Here is a 14,008-nt window from a genome sequence, read left to right on the forward strand (position 1 = left end):
AGTAAGACTTTATCAAAATGAAATTGGACAATCAGGCAGTATTAATGGAAGTACTTACTTAAATCTTACATTATAAAAGAATACTTTGTGCTCATTTTAAATATGGTATGAAATAAAAAATGAGGGTAGGAAATGAAAAATAAAATAGTTTCTTTGCCATATTCAAAAATCTTTTCTATGCACTGAAATTTATAAACTAAGCATATTACAAAAAAAAAAACCTAAATAGAAAAACAACAAAATAAATGTATAGCCATCTGTTCGCCTAGATGCTTTTTATATCCTATAAGTTTCAGCATTAGCCAAGTTCTCATTTAACACCTGTTGACTTGTGTACTTGGCAATTGCCCAGCTAGTAGAGTTTATATACTTTACTAGCTGTAGAATAGAAACAACTATCAGTAGTACAACAGCTGTGTCAGTTAAACTACAGTAAATATGGATGCCTCTGAGATGTAGTAAACCAAGTTTTTTAAAACTCTTATTTATAATTTCAAAATCAATATACAAGAATAATCTTACCAAAGAAACAGTATTAGATAAGAAGAGAAAAAATATCAGAGGAAATAAAAATTACACATACAATACCTAAAAATCTAATGCTATAGAGACCACAACACATGAAAGGGGGATCCATGAATCAAGGAGAAACTATGAAAAGAAATGAAAGTAAAATTCTTCAAAAACAACTAATATTCTCCTAACACATAACAGGATATCCCCGCAGACCACCCACACCCATTACATTTCAAAATCTGGATGGTCCGTCACTCCTAAAAACTGTAGAATCAAGAAATATAATGTAATTGAGAGAGTTCTAAGAAACACAATTTTCCATTGAGAAAGACCCTTACATGGGTATCTAAGGAAAAGAAATGAGCTTCCAAGGCTATAATCTCTTGACTTATAACCAGAAAACTTCTTTCTACATTCTTGGGTAGCTTAACAAAAATCCCAAAAAATCTTGACTTCGATTATCTCATAAATAAAACTTGTGCAGAATGAAAGAATAGTTGGAGAACCAGGTCACTATCTTGTTGAGACACAAATGTCAGTTTTGCCATGCTGGCTGGCAGGGGTACCCAGATATCGGTGTGTCAAACAGGAATGAAGAACCCTGCTTATGTCTTGCAAGAGCTCCATACACCCAATAAAGTACCCTGTCATGGTCAGCAGATGTGCCAGATATCAGGGTCTCCAAATGGGATGAAGTGCCTCACTTGTGTCTAAAGAGAGCTCCTTGCGCCTTCCATGATTATCAGGAGTGCATGAAATCTAGGTGTCAAACCAAGATGATGTGCCCTGCTTGTGTATGGCAAGAGCTCCATGCAGTGGGTAGAGTGCCCTTTCAGGGCCGGCAGGGGTGCCAAGACATCAGGGTCTCAAACTGGTATGAAGTGCCCTGTTTGTGTCCAGAGGAATTTCCATACACTGGGGTAGAACACCCCTTCATGGCCAGCAGGGGTGTCCAGTATTAGGGGTATCAAACTGGGATGAAGTGCCCCTGTTGTGTCCGGAGGTATTTCCATACAATGGGTAGAGTGCCCCTCCATGGCTGGCAGGAGTGCCCAGACATCAGGATGTCAAAATGGATTGACATGCTCCACTTGTGTCCTGCAAGAGCTCTGGGCATTGAGTAGAGCACCCCTCCATGGCTGGAAAGAGTGAACACACATCATGATGTCAAGCTTTGATATGCAGCACTTGAGTCCCTCTAGAGGAATTTCCATGCACCAGGTGGAGTTCCCCCTCCATGGCCATCAGGGGTGCCCAGACATTGGGGTTTCAATCTGGGATGAAGTGCCCCATTTGTGTCCAGAGAAATTTTTGTGCAATGGGTAGAGCACCTTGTCATGGCCAAGAGGGGTGCTGGGACATCATGGTGTCAAACCGGGATGAATTGCCCCACTTGCTTCTGGCAAGAGCTCCATGCACTAGGTAGGCCACCCTTCCATGGCTGGAATAGGTGCAAGGAGATCGAGGTCTCAAAGTGGGATGAAGATCTCTCTTTGTGTCTGGCAAGAACTCCATGCACTGGATCACATTGCCCCACCATGGCCCAGATGTCACTGTCTAAAACCATGATGAATTGCCCTTCTTGTATTCAGCAAGAGCTCTATGTACTGCATACAGCTCCCCTCCTTGGTCGGCAGGGGTGCTTGGAGATTGGGGTGTCAAACCAGGAAGAACTTTTCCACTTGTGTTCAAAGAGAGCTCTGTGCCCCATGTAGAGTGCCCCTCTCCATGACCAGCAGGGGTGCAATGACATCAGAGTGTCAAACTGGAATGAAGTGCCCTGCTTGTATCCAGCAAGAGCTCTGTGCACCTGGTAGAGCATCCTTCTTTGCCGGCAGGGCTGCACTAATATCAGGATGTCAAACCAGGATGTATGCCCCACTTGTGTCCGGAAGTATCTCAATACATGGGCCACAATGGTTGTCTAGGGTGCCTGGACATCAGGATGTCAAACAGGGGTGAAATGACCTGTTTGTCTCCAGCAAGAGTTCTGTGCATTGGGAAGAGCAACCCTCTATGGCTTGCAGGTGTGCCTGGACATCGGACTGTCAAACTGGGATGAAGTGCCCTGCTTGTGTCCAGCAAGAGCTGTGTGTACCAGGTACAGCAACCCTCTGTGGGTGGCAGGGGTTGCTCGACATTGGGGTCTCAAATCAGGATGAAGGTCCCATTTTGTAACTGGTAAGAGCTCCTTGCACCAGGTAAACTGCCCCTCCATAGCGACCAGGAGTGCAATGGCATCGGATTATTAAACCAGGATGAAGTGCTCTGCTTGAATCCAGCAAGAGCTCGGTGCACCTAGTAGAGAATCCCTTCATTGCTCTCAGGGGTGCACTGATATTGGGGCATTAAACCAGGTTGAAGTGCCTCACTTGTATCCAACAAGAGCTCTATGCATCTTGTAGAGCTCCCTTCATTGCCAGTAAGGGTGCCCAGATGTCGGAGTGTCAAACTGGGATGAAGTGTCCCACTTGTGTAAGACAAGAGCTCCGTGCACCAGGTAGATCTAACTTCTATGACAGACAGGTTTGCCTATATGTCATTCTCTCATACCAAAATGAAATGTCCCAATTGTGTTCATCAAGAAATCCATGCACCAGGTAGAGAGCAGCACCATGGCCAGCAGGGGTGCATGGACATTGGGTTCTCAAAGCAGGATGAAAATCCCCTTTTGTATCCGGTGAGAGCTCCATGCATCAGCTAGACTGCCCCTCCATGGTCAGAACAGGTGCACAGAGATTGGGGTCTCAGACTAGAATACAAGGTCCCCCTTTGTGTCTAGCAAGAGCTACGTGCACTGGGTGGAACACCCCTCCATGGCAGGCAGTGGTGCTTGGACATCGGGTTCTCAAACTGAGATAAACTGTCCCAATTGTATCCTGAAAGAGCTCCATATACTGGGTGGTGAGCCCCTCCATGGCTGGAAGGAATACTCAGACATTGGGGTGTCAAACCAGGATGAAGTGCCCCGCTTGTGTCCGTCAAGAGTTCCATGCACCAGGTAGAGCACCCTTCCATGGTTGACAGGGTTGCCCAGACATCAGAGTTTCAAACCAGGATGATGTACCTTGCTTGTGTCTGAAAAGAGCTCTATGCACCAGGTAGAACATCCCTCCAAAGCGGGAAGAGGAGCCAGGATAATGGGTTGTCAAACTGCAATGAAGTGCCTCTCATGTCCAGAAGAATTTCCATGCACAGTTTATAGCACCCCTCCATTACGAGATGATGGGGGCTGCACAGCAATGCCTTCGGCCAATGTCAAGTGCTCTACTTCGGTGCCAAAGAAAATCTGTATAGCAAAGAGCATCCGCAGATGGCTGGCAGTGTTGTCTCAAAGGGTTGAACTTGGACTCTGTAGGGACCAGCCATGAACCTGTAACCCTACCTTTAAAGACTATTCCTTCATGCCCAGAGGCAGCTCATGCTGCCTTGTGTGAATTTTGAGATCAGTCCCAATGAGCTCTGGAAAAACCCATACAGGGTGATATTGAAAAGTTGACACTGCAATTCAGGGACACCTGCAGAAACTTATCACAAGTTCATGGAACTGCCAGTCACATAATGAAACTTGTCTGGCCTCATTTATACTTCCAGCCAAATCTCTAGCCATTTGATTATAAGTTTTTGCAATGAGATTTCTCCAAAAGTTTCTGAATAAGGTCTGGAAGAGTAAGGTTTCTCTATCTACCAAATCTGACAGTTGTAGTGGGGCTTCCCTGAGTGGACCGGGAGACTCCAGTTTTTCTGCCCTGACAGGAGTGAGGGTCAGTGGATGTTTTTAGTTAGTTGACCCCTTAGCTGCTTTGGAAGTGTGGTGCACCTCTTTGGCAAGCCATAAGTCTGGCTCACAGTGGAACAGCGGCACTTGGCTTGTGGCATTTGGTGCGGAAGTGTCTGTGCTCTCAGCACACTAAGTCTGGTGGCCCTAGCCCAATGCTAGCACCCTGTGGCACTTCCCTGAGAGGACATGGTGAATCCACTTTTTCTGCCATGCTGGCTCAGTAGTGCTCCGTTTTGAGTGGTGGCACCTTTACATATGCCACCACATATGACAGCAACCAGCCTGACTTACCTGAAGGGTGCAATTGAGGGACCAATGACTGGGGAGGCACCCAATTGATCCAGGTTTGAGCTTTTGTTGTTGTAGTATCTGAAACCTAAAGATATTATGACATTTTAAAATGACTCCACATCCTTATCATCCATAGATCACTCTTGGATTTTCTCCCCCCTCTCTCTCAGCACAGAATTATTACTAGAATCTCCTCTATGTTCAATATATAGAGATCCTATCAGTCAGTGGTCTCTGCTGCTGTCACTATCCTGGTCATTTACTTAAAAAAAAAAATTAATTTAAAAACTCTTCTATACCGTCGTTAAGTTAGAAAACCATCACAACGGTTTACATAAAGGCATGATAAAGAAAAATATGAGTGGTATAGATTACAAATTAAACATGTGCCATCATAGTACGGTAACATTTTAGTATAATAATCTATTTGTTTAAGTTAAGCTTATCTGTTTGGTAGGAAATTGCTTAAGCGATTCAAATTTTAACATTACAATGCACTTGTAGGTTTAAAAAACCACAACTGTTTGTTCGGTGCGTCCTTATCTATCAATTGTTTTTCTCCTTCTCTTTGTCTTTATAGTAAGCTTGTTTAAAGAGCCATGTTTTCAGGTTAGATTTAAAAATTTTCAAATTTCTCTGTAGCCTTAATTCGAGAGGCATGGTGTTCCATAGCACAGGACCAGCCAGTGACAGTGCTCTTTCCCTTACTTGAGTGAGGTGTGCTGATTTAACGGAGGGTACAGTTAGTAGAGCCTTATTAGCAGATCTTAGGTTTCTGTGCGGGACATGTACACGCAGTGCTGTGTAAGCCAGTCGGCTTTTTCATCATGTATTAGCTTATGAATTATACATAGAGCCTTGTATTGTAGTCTTTGTTCAATTGGGAGCCAGTGTAGTTCGGCAAGTGTTCCAGTTATGTGGTCGATTCTTTTTTTGCCAGTCAAAATTCTTGCAGCGGAATTCTGTAGTATTTGCAGTGGCCTTAGCGAAGATTGTGGTAGCCCTGGTAGCAGTGAATTGCAATAGTCTGTGCTTGCGAATATCATTGCCTGAAGAACTGTGCGAAAATTGTTTAATGATAACAGTAGTTTCAGTTTTCTCAAGGTCATTAGTTTACCATATCCTTCTTTTATTTTATTTTCTTGGAGTTGATGTAATAAGATCTGAATAAAAATTGTGCACTGAATGTCAGGGCACATTTTCTTTATTCACACACTGTAAAAAAGAGTTTACATCTGATTTGGTAAACAAAAGGCATGCAAATGATTGCAGTGTTAAAAAAAAAAGTGTGCTACCAGCAAAATGTGTGCACAAACTGAGTTAAACGGTGATCAGACTTTTGCACAGGGGTTGTGCACAAAAATTATATTTTTGTCACAAAAATATTATGCACATAAATCATGGTTTATACACATAAAAAAGGATTGTGCACATACAACATGACTGATTGATTTATTTAGATTACTTGTATACTGCTCATAATCTTTGTGTTCATACATATAAAACATGAGTTAGAAGCCCAAAATATAAAAGTTGTGATCCTAAAACCCGAGTCCAGGACCCTGGAAAACTGTAGGTCCTGGACTACACCTGGGTACAGCAGCATAGACTAACACCAGCCCAAGAGATAGGAGTTATAATTTTACTCCACCTTTAACTGAGGAGTTAAATTTCCAGTGCTAGAAAAGGCTGTGGTAAACCTACTCGCCTTTCAGCATTGGGAAGCAATAACTAATGCCTTCACAAATATCAGATTTACACGGAGTAAACTTATGCGCTCAAAATATTTTCACAAAAGTGAGAAAAAATGTGCGATTAACCTAGAGGTAAAGCTGTGAAGAGTTGTCATCTTACAGTTAGGGTTTGTTGAAATGCTTTCATAATCTTCTTTTCATGAGAAAACAGCTCTCACTTCTCTCCCAGATATGTCCCTTAAGCTCTCCTCATGGCTCTCTCTCTCTCACACTCTCTCTCTTTCTCCCTTTACAGGCATATCTCATCTGCACACTTAGCCCAGGAGTTCACTAGATCGTTCCACCTTACTTCCAATACACTAGGGAGGCTATTGGCCTTGTAATTAAAACAACTTTATTCTTGTGTTATATGAGGGATTTCAAACTAGTAGTTCAACAAGTCCCTTTTTTTTCTGAAGCAGATAAAAAAAATCATTGCAAACACAGTGACCTGGTTTTCACTGAAATCTATCTCTATAAAACCAAAGTAATTAGATGTCAAATAACATACAATTTGGGATTTCTATCACCTTCAAAAAGACAGCATTCTCCTGTGAACTCATCACTAGTCCATGATGCACATTCTCTTTCCTTTCAATCAATGGAGATGATTTAATGTGAGTCTTACCCTGGCAAGCAGACAATAGAGCCATGAATACGTTATTCTGATCAAAGCCCCATCTGCTTGGCAGCAGCAATTCAGCTGCACTTGTGGGATTTGTCTGAATGCAGCTTCAGAATGGAATGGTCCTTTCATTTAGAAAAAAGTTTGAACAGAATATGGTAATCAGTATTAGCACCAAAAAAAAAAAAAAAAAGCACACCCTAATAAAGTTCCAGATCTATTCCATTTTGCCATCTGATTTCATGACACTGCTGAACAATGTAAGTGAAATTTCAAATCAATCAGTTGAAAATGAAAACAAAAATCTGTTAAAAGTCAGATCACTAGTTCCTTAACATCAATTTAGTGCTAATTTTAACATAATCTTGTTAAATTAGTTGCCATTTGATTCATACATACACTGAATATTTAAAGTGTGATCATTGGTGGCTCAATTACTGCAATCGTTAAACTGAAAGTTTCAAGAGACCAAATGTTTTACTTTAGCCTGTGTGAGGTCATTTATTTAAAAGGATTAAGACTGCAATGATTTAGACCTCTTTAAAACAGCAGTGCCAAATTTTTCAAAGTAGCAACTTGTCTCTATTGCTTCATATCATGGGTCCTATCTCTGGTTCTCTGTACCTTTTCTTTCTAATATATTTTATTTCTTGTGGCTTAACAATTGTGTCTTTTATTAGGACAATGTCCTTAGATATTTTAGAATCACTTTTCCCCAAGTTCACTCTTCAGTCATTCATGCTATAGAACTCTATTGTGTGTGTCATTGTGATGCTTGCATTAGGTTCTGATGGAATCAGCACAATAGCACCCAGATTCCCTCTTATTTATAATGCCAGAAGTGGCCAAGTACAAGGTGCTAGTAAAATACATTAAAATTAATATACTCTTACGAAAGAAACAATAAGAACAAAGAAAAAATGTTTAGAGGGCAATATTCAAAAGGTTTTAGAGGATAAACAAATGGTTACCTATATTAAAGGGCTTTTTAAAAGTGCCCAGCTTTACTGAAGGAAAAAATACATGTGCATCTACAGAGTACACAGCCACACCCCAAGAGCATTCAGAGTCCTGGTCTGCCGGTGGTGAGGACTACCTCAGTGCTCAACCCCCAGACAAAGTCTCAAGAGCATGTACACTTAGGAGTTTTGGCCTGAATCCCAAGGAGTTTTGACAGTCTGAGGAAGCTTCCTCCCCTGAGGAGCCAGAGATCAACAATGATATAGCAGCCATTGAGCCAGATCCCCCCTCTGGACATCAGCATTGGATCCAGCACCAGTATCAATGCTGGTGCCTTGTCGCTGAGCACTCACAAGGAATCTAGCAGAGGCTGAAGTATCATTGGTGCCTGTCTCAGTGCCCTTAATGCTGTGGCACCAAAGTCCTGCAACGCCTTCTCCAAAGCCTGCTGGATCTTTCTATCAAATTACTTCTCGAAGACAGCTGATGTCAACATCAACTGGGCAGAAGGAGGGGTGACCATGTCCTCTTCGGAACTGATGGTGAACACCTGGGTCAGTGGAGATTGTCACAAATCAGTGGCCTTCTTAGAGAATGAGACTCTTTGCCACAGAATTCCTTGGAGGCATTCTCAGCATGTGCTGTACTATTCCCATGCCTGGCATCAGGCACCAAAGGAGACCGAAGCCAATGCTTCTTTGGCTTCCTTCTATGTTGGGCATGGTATTTCCTCAATTCCAGTGTTGAAGAAGCGGACCCCGATGCCTTCTTTGATCAGGAAAAGTCAGATAAAGACCTGTCTCAGAGTTCCCTATTGGCTGGGAACACTGAGGGAACCAATGATTGTCCCCGATGATGCCACTCCATCCACTGATGCAGCTCCAAAGTCCTGCGATGTCAATGCTTCTAATGTCGATGCCAATGACTTGGTCTTCTGGTGCCCAAAATGCTTTTTAATGCATTCCAGTCAGGACTAGTATCCTTTATGGGTCAGGGTTGCACATTTGCAACACCCATTGATATCATGTAATGCCCGCAGACATAGGATACATCTCTCATGGAGGTCTGTGATAGACAGTCCTTGCACACTGGGGACATCACTGGAATCCATTAGAAATGATTAGCTGAAAAAAAGGGAAGCAAAATCAAACTTGATGGCAGTGGTGGCTCAATTGCTGGAGGGCACCAGCAGTGCTCTGCTGCAGAAGTGAGTAGAGGAATAAATTAAAAAACTTAAGAAATGACTGAAAAACCTTACCTATGGAACTATGAAGTTCAAAAGCATGGGATCCTGCAATGAATGATCCTGCAAATCTGGTAAAAACCTCAAAGGTACCGAATAATAGGAGCATGAAGCACAAAACTGGGACTCAACTGCTCTGTGAATAAAGAAAAGACCCCCCTGAGGAAGTGTGGCATAATAGCATATGTGGGCTTGTTTATTAGGGATGTACATTTGTTGATCGATTCATTTCATTCATTTTGGCGGTATGCACGTATCTTATGAATGGAGAGTAGGTGCACAAAACTGATGGTATGCACGTATGTAGACAGCCACATGCATACCATCAGTTTTCTGCACCTACTCTCCATTCGTGAGATACACGCATACTGCCAAAACAAATCGACTAATGAATGCACATTCCTAATGTTTAGTGAGGCACAAAGTTCTAGAAACATTGACATAAGGTTTCCATGCCAGGATCCACTGGATAATGTCACCCACATGTGAGGACTGTCTGCTTGCTCTCAGAGAAAATGGAAACAAAAGTTGACCCCAGCAGAGGTGATTTCCTCAGCTTTAACTTTTACCATTTCAGCCTTGACAGTGGCAGCTTTCTTCACCATGATGGAGTAGAAGGCTTTCCCATACATATTCATGGAGTAACTGGTCATGGAACTGATGAGAAGGTGAATTATTTTAGAACAAAATCTCAGTGGAGAAAGGAGAGAGACAGATTTATTTTGTGTCTAACTTGGACTTTGTTGCAATGTGGTACCCTAGCCTTTGGAGTGGCAATTATTTTTTGGACTTTATTTTACCTGCATCGTTGCCAGTGAACACTTTTGAACCACAAACTGGAGTCAATATGGTATTTTGGTGGTGACTGGACTGATGAGTGGAGAAGCTCCAGTGAGAAAAAATCCTAAGGGCCTTGAAAGACTGTTTTACTTCTCCCTTGTGTGGGAACCCTTGGGAGATCATGGGACCTGCCCTGGGCCTTGACACTCCATTGTCTGAGAGCTGATCAGAATGGGGGAGTTACACTGGGTTTAGAGAAACATTTGGATAAATACTAGAACCCACTGGATCCTTACCAGAGCAATTTTTTTATAGAATTTATTTATAGAATAGAATGTGTCCCCAGCAGACAGGCATGTTGAGACTGTGTAGTTCAATGGACTGGATCAGGAGGCTGTTAGAATAGTTCTTTCAGGGAGACCAAGATGATGATGTAACCAGATATTTTTCAGTGAGTGTGGAGTCTTTGGTGAAATGTTGTATTCATCTATTCACTGTGGTAAAATCAAAGGGGAAAACAATTTGGTAGCTTTGCTTGCAGCATGCCCATGCCAGATACTGGATGGCTTCATGCCCTAACAGCTGAAGGCCTTGCTCTGGAAAGGGAGTGCGGCATTAGAGTTTCTGTCCTGAGTAACCTTGAGGCATTGCAGAGGAACACTAAGCATCCAAGAAATGATTTTACCTCTGTCCTGTTAGCTGCAGTAAATACAGACATTGTGCTTGAAATGGCTCGAGATGGAGGGATGGACTCTCTGAAAATTTCTTCTGCAAAGGCCATAGAGCCCATGGAAGTTTGGATGAGTGGAGGTGCTGGAGAGTCAGTTTTGGATATACTCTATATTCTAGGGATGTGAATCGTTTTTTGACGATTTAAAACAATCGTCAGATATATTTTAAATCATCAAAAATCATTAGAGCCGCGATACAATAACAATTCTCCCGATTTATCGTCAAAAAATCGTAAATCGGGGGAGGGCGGGAAAACCGACACACCAAAACAACCCTAAAACCCAACTCGAACCTTTAAAACAAATCCCCCACCCTCCCGAACCCCCCAAAATGTTTTAAATTACCTGGGGTCCAGTGGGGGGGTCCCGGCGCGATCTCCCGCTCTCTGGCCACGGCTGCGTTAAGAGAAATGGCGCCGGTGGCCCTTTGCCCTTATCATGTGACAGGGCAAAGGTAGCGCCGGCGCCATTTTGGTTCCTGGCTCCCGATGTCACGAGTGCAGGAGATCGCTCCCGGACCCCCGCTGGACCCCCAGGGACTTTTGGCTAGCTTGGGGGGCCTCCTGACCCCCACAAGACTTGCCAAAAGTCCAGCAGGGGTCCGGGAACGACCTCCTGCACGCGGGCCGTATTGCCAATATTCAAAATGGCGCCGGCGCTATCTTTGCCCTCACTATGTCATACGGGCGACCGTCGCCCGTATGACATAGTGAGGGCATGACATAGGCAAAGGTAGCGCCTTTATGATGGGCATAGTGCGACGGTCGCCCGTCGCACTATGCCCATCATACTCAGGTGATATTCTTATCACCTGAGTATGATGGACAGTGTGAGTGGAGAGATTGTTGGAGATGGATTGCACCCCTACTAATTTGGCCAGCAGCAAAGGAGAATTCTGTGTTCTCAATGTCAGCTAGTCATTTCCAGTTCACTGTCCTCCCTTTTGTACTCCATGGCACCCTTGCAATATTTAAATGCTTGGTTGACCACCTGTTCTGCCACATCAAGTGTATGCAGCTGCCTGCTTGGACAACATCATAGTGTACAGCCCAGATTGGAAGACACTTCTAAGTCAACTCCAGGCCATGCTAACCAGTCTGAGGAAAACAGAACTGATGGCCAACTCTGCTTGCTGGGAGGGCAAGAAGTCAATAGCTTGGCTACACCCTGGGAAAGGCCCACCTGCAGACCCTGAAGATAGAGGCAATCACTTGGGTACCAGTCCCGCAAACAAAAAAAGAGTTTTTCCAGGCCTTACAGGGTATTACAGAAGATTTATCCCCAATTACTCTGAGAAGGTAGAGCTTCTCACAAGACTGTCATAGATAAAAGCACCAGAGAAGGTCCAGTGGTCAGCTGAAGCAGAGGAGGCCTTCCAGGCTCTAAAAGAGGTGTTATGCTCCAAATTGGTCCTGATAAGTCAGAACTTCACCAAACCCTTCACGGTGCAGACCGATGCCTCAGGAATAGGCTTGGAGGAATCTTAGTCCAAGAGAAGGATGACCAAGAACATCTAGTAGCTTACATTAACTGGAAGCTGATGCCACTGGAGAGGCATTACTCAACAGTCGAGAAGGAAGCCTTGGCAGTCAAGTGGGCATTAGAGGCCTTGTAGTACTAACTGCTGGAATGGCAGTTCATGCTCATTACAGACCACCAACCGCTCCTATGGATAAATAGAAATAAGGAGTCCAATGAGAGAATGTTGAGATGGTTTCTGGCCCTTCAGGCCTTCATCTATAAAATACAATGTAGGGCAGAAAAGGAAAACATCAATGCAGATTTTCTGTCCAGAGAGGTGTTCCTGGTATAGGCAGGTGCTCACCTGAATAAGAGTGAGTTATGGGGATGGAAATTCCCACAAACCACCTTAAGGGACCGGCCACAGCTATCTGGCGCTGTCCTCCTTAAGAATCAGCGTTGCATGGGATTCTGTGTAAAGGGTGGATCTCCTCACCATACTGTAAGGAGTCAGGGCCCAGAAGGATTAGAGAGGCCCCAGGGAATGGGCAGGAAGCCAGAGTACTACTAGATGACTTATGTTTGATGCTTTTGGAACTGCAAGCTAAGCAGCCTTTGGAAGCTGTTTATTTTCTGTTTTTGTAAATAAAATTGTATATTAGAAAACAGCCAGAGTCTGCATCCTTTAACCTACTGACTGTTTTCTAGGCCATGACCACCTAAGTTATAAATTGTTATATAACCCTCTCATGGTGCCTTGAGCTTTTCATGCCACACTTGGTGCTATATTTGCTAACTCACACAGCCTTGGTGGGAGAGGAGGGTATGCTACTGTTATTGGTGCCCTTTGATCCATGTTTGCAGCCTTGGGCTGATCTTGATGCTGTTTTGATCCTCTGACATTGCCTTAGAGATATCCTACTTCTGTTGGTACCGGTTTGCCCCACTATGGGTCCTTGGGCTCTTCATGTCACTTTTGATGCCACATTGACATAGTCTTCATGCGCTGGCATCTCTTCACCCTTCTGATGATTTCTACCCACTAGTTTTATTAGAACTGATTAGAAAATCCCAATTTGGAAGTCCAAAATAGCTTGCATTGCATTGCTTCACCCATCTATATAAATAAAAATGTAAAATAGTTTGGACGTAATCGATAATCTCAGAAACTACTGCACCAATTGCTTTCAAATTTGGATACAACCTTGCTTTCACTTTCGGCAAGGTTCTTCTCTATCTAGATTACATAGATGTCACTCGGTTACAGAGAAAAACATATTTTTACATGTGTGTGGGGAAAACAGGGACATCTGTTGGACAGACATGCAATACACTATTACACGCTATCTACCTTGGGAAATGAAGCTGCTGTACTGCGCATGCACGGGCGGGAGCGCACTTGGGGCACAGCGGGACCAACATGGCGCTGGGAGGAGCAGCAGTGGTGCACGTCGGGCACAGCAGGACCAACATGGTGCTGGGAGGAGCAGCAGCAGCGGACCAGCGGCGATATCAGGCGTGGTGGTGTCGGCTGGCCGAATTTCAACACCTGGGAGGAGCTGCGGTGGCGATCTGGTATTCGGTAGCGGGCCGCGCAGAACCGCACAAGAGGGAGAGGGACGGGGGGGGGCATTGCAAGTGGGAGGGGATCTGAGTCAGGGAAGGAGATTCAGAGAGGGTGTGCTGTCACTGACGAAAGGGTAGGGAGTAGGCGGGGAGAGGTGACAGTGATGGTAGGGAGAATGAAGGGGGCGGTGAGTGTCTGGGGAGAGACACAGAGGGGAGAGGTGAGTGTTAGGGGTGAGAGTTGGAATGGGGACAGGGGAGTGAAGGGGGGGGGGTTAGTGACCAAAGGGGGAGGGGTGAGTGTGAGGGGAGACAGTTGGA

This window comes from Rhinatrema bivittatum, chromosome 9, assembly GCF_901001135.1.
Source record: "Rhinatrema bivittatum chromosome 9, aRhiBiv1.1, whole genome shotgun sequence".
Lineage (NCBI taxonomy): Eukaryota > Metazoa > Chordata > Amphibia > Gymnophiona > Rhinatrematidae > Rhinatrema > Rhinatrema bivittatum.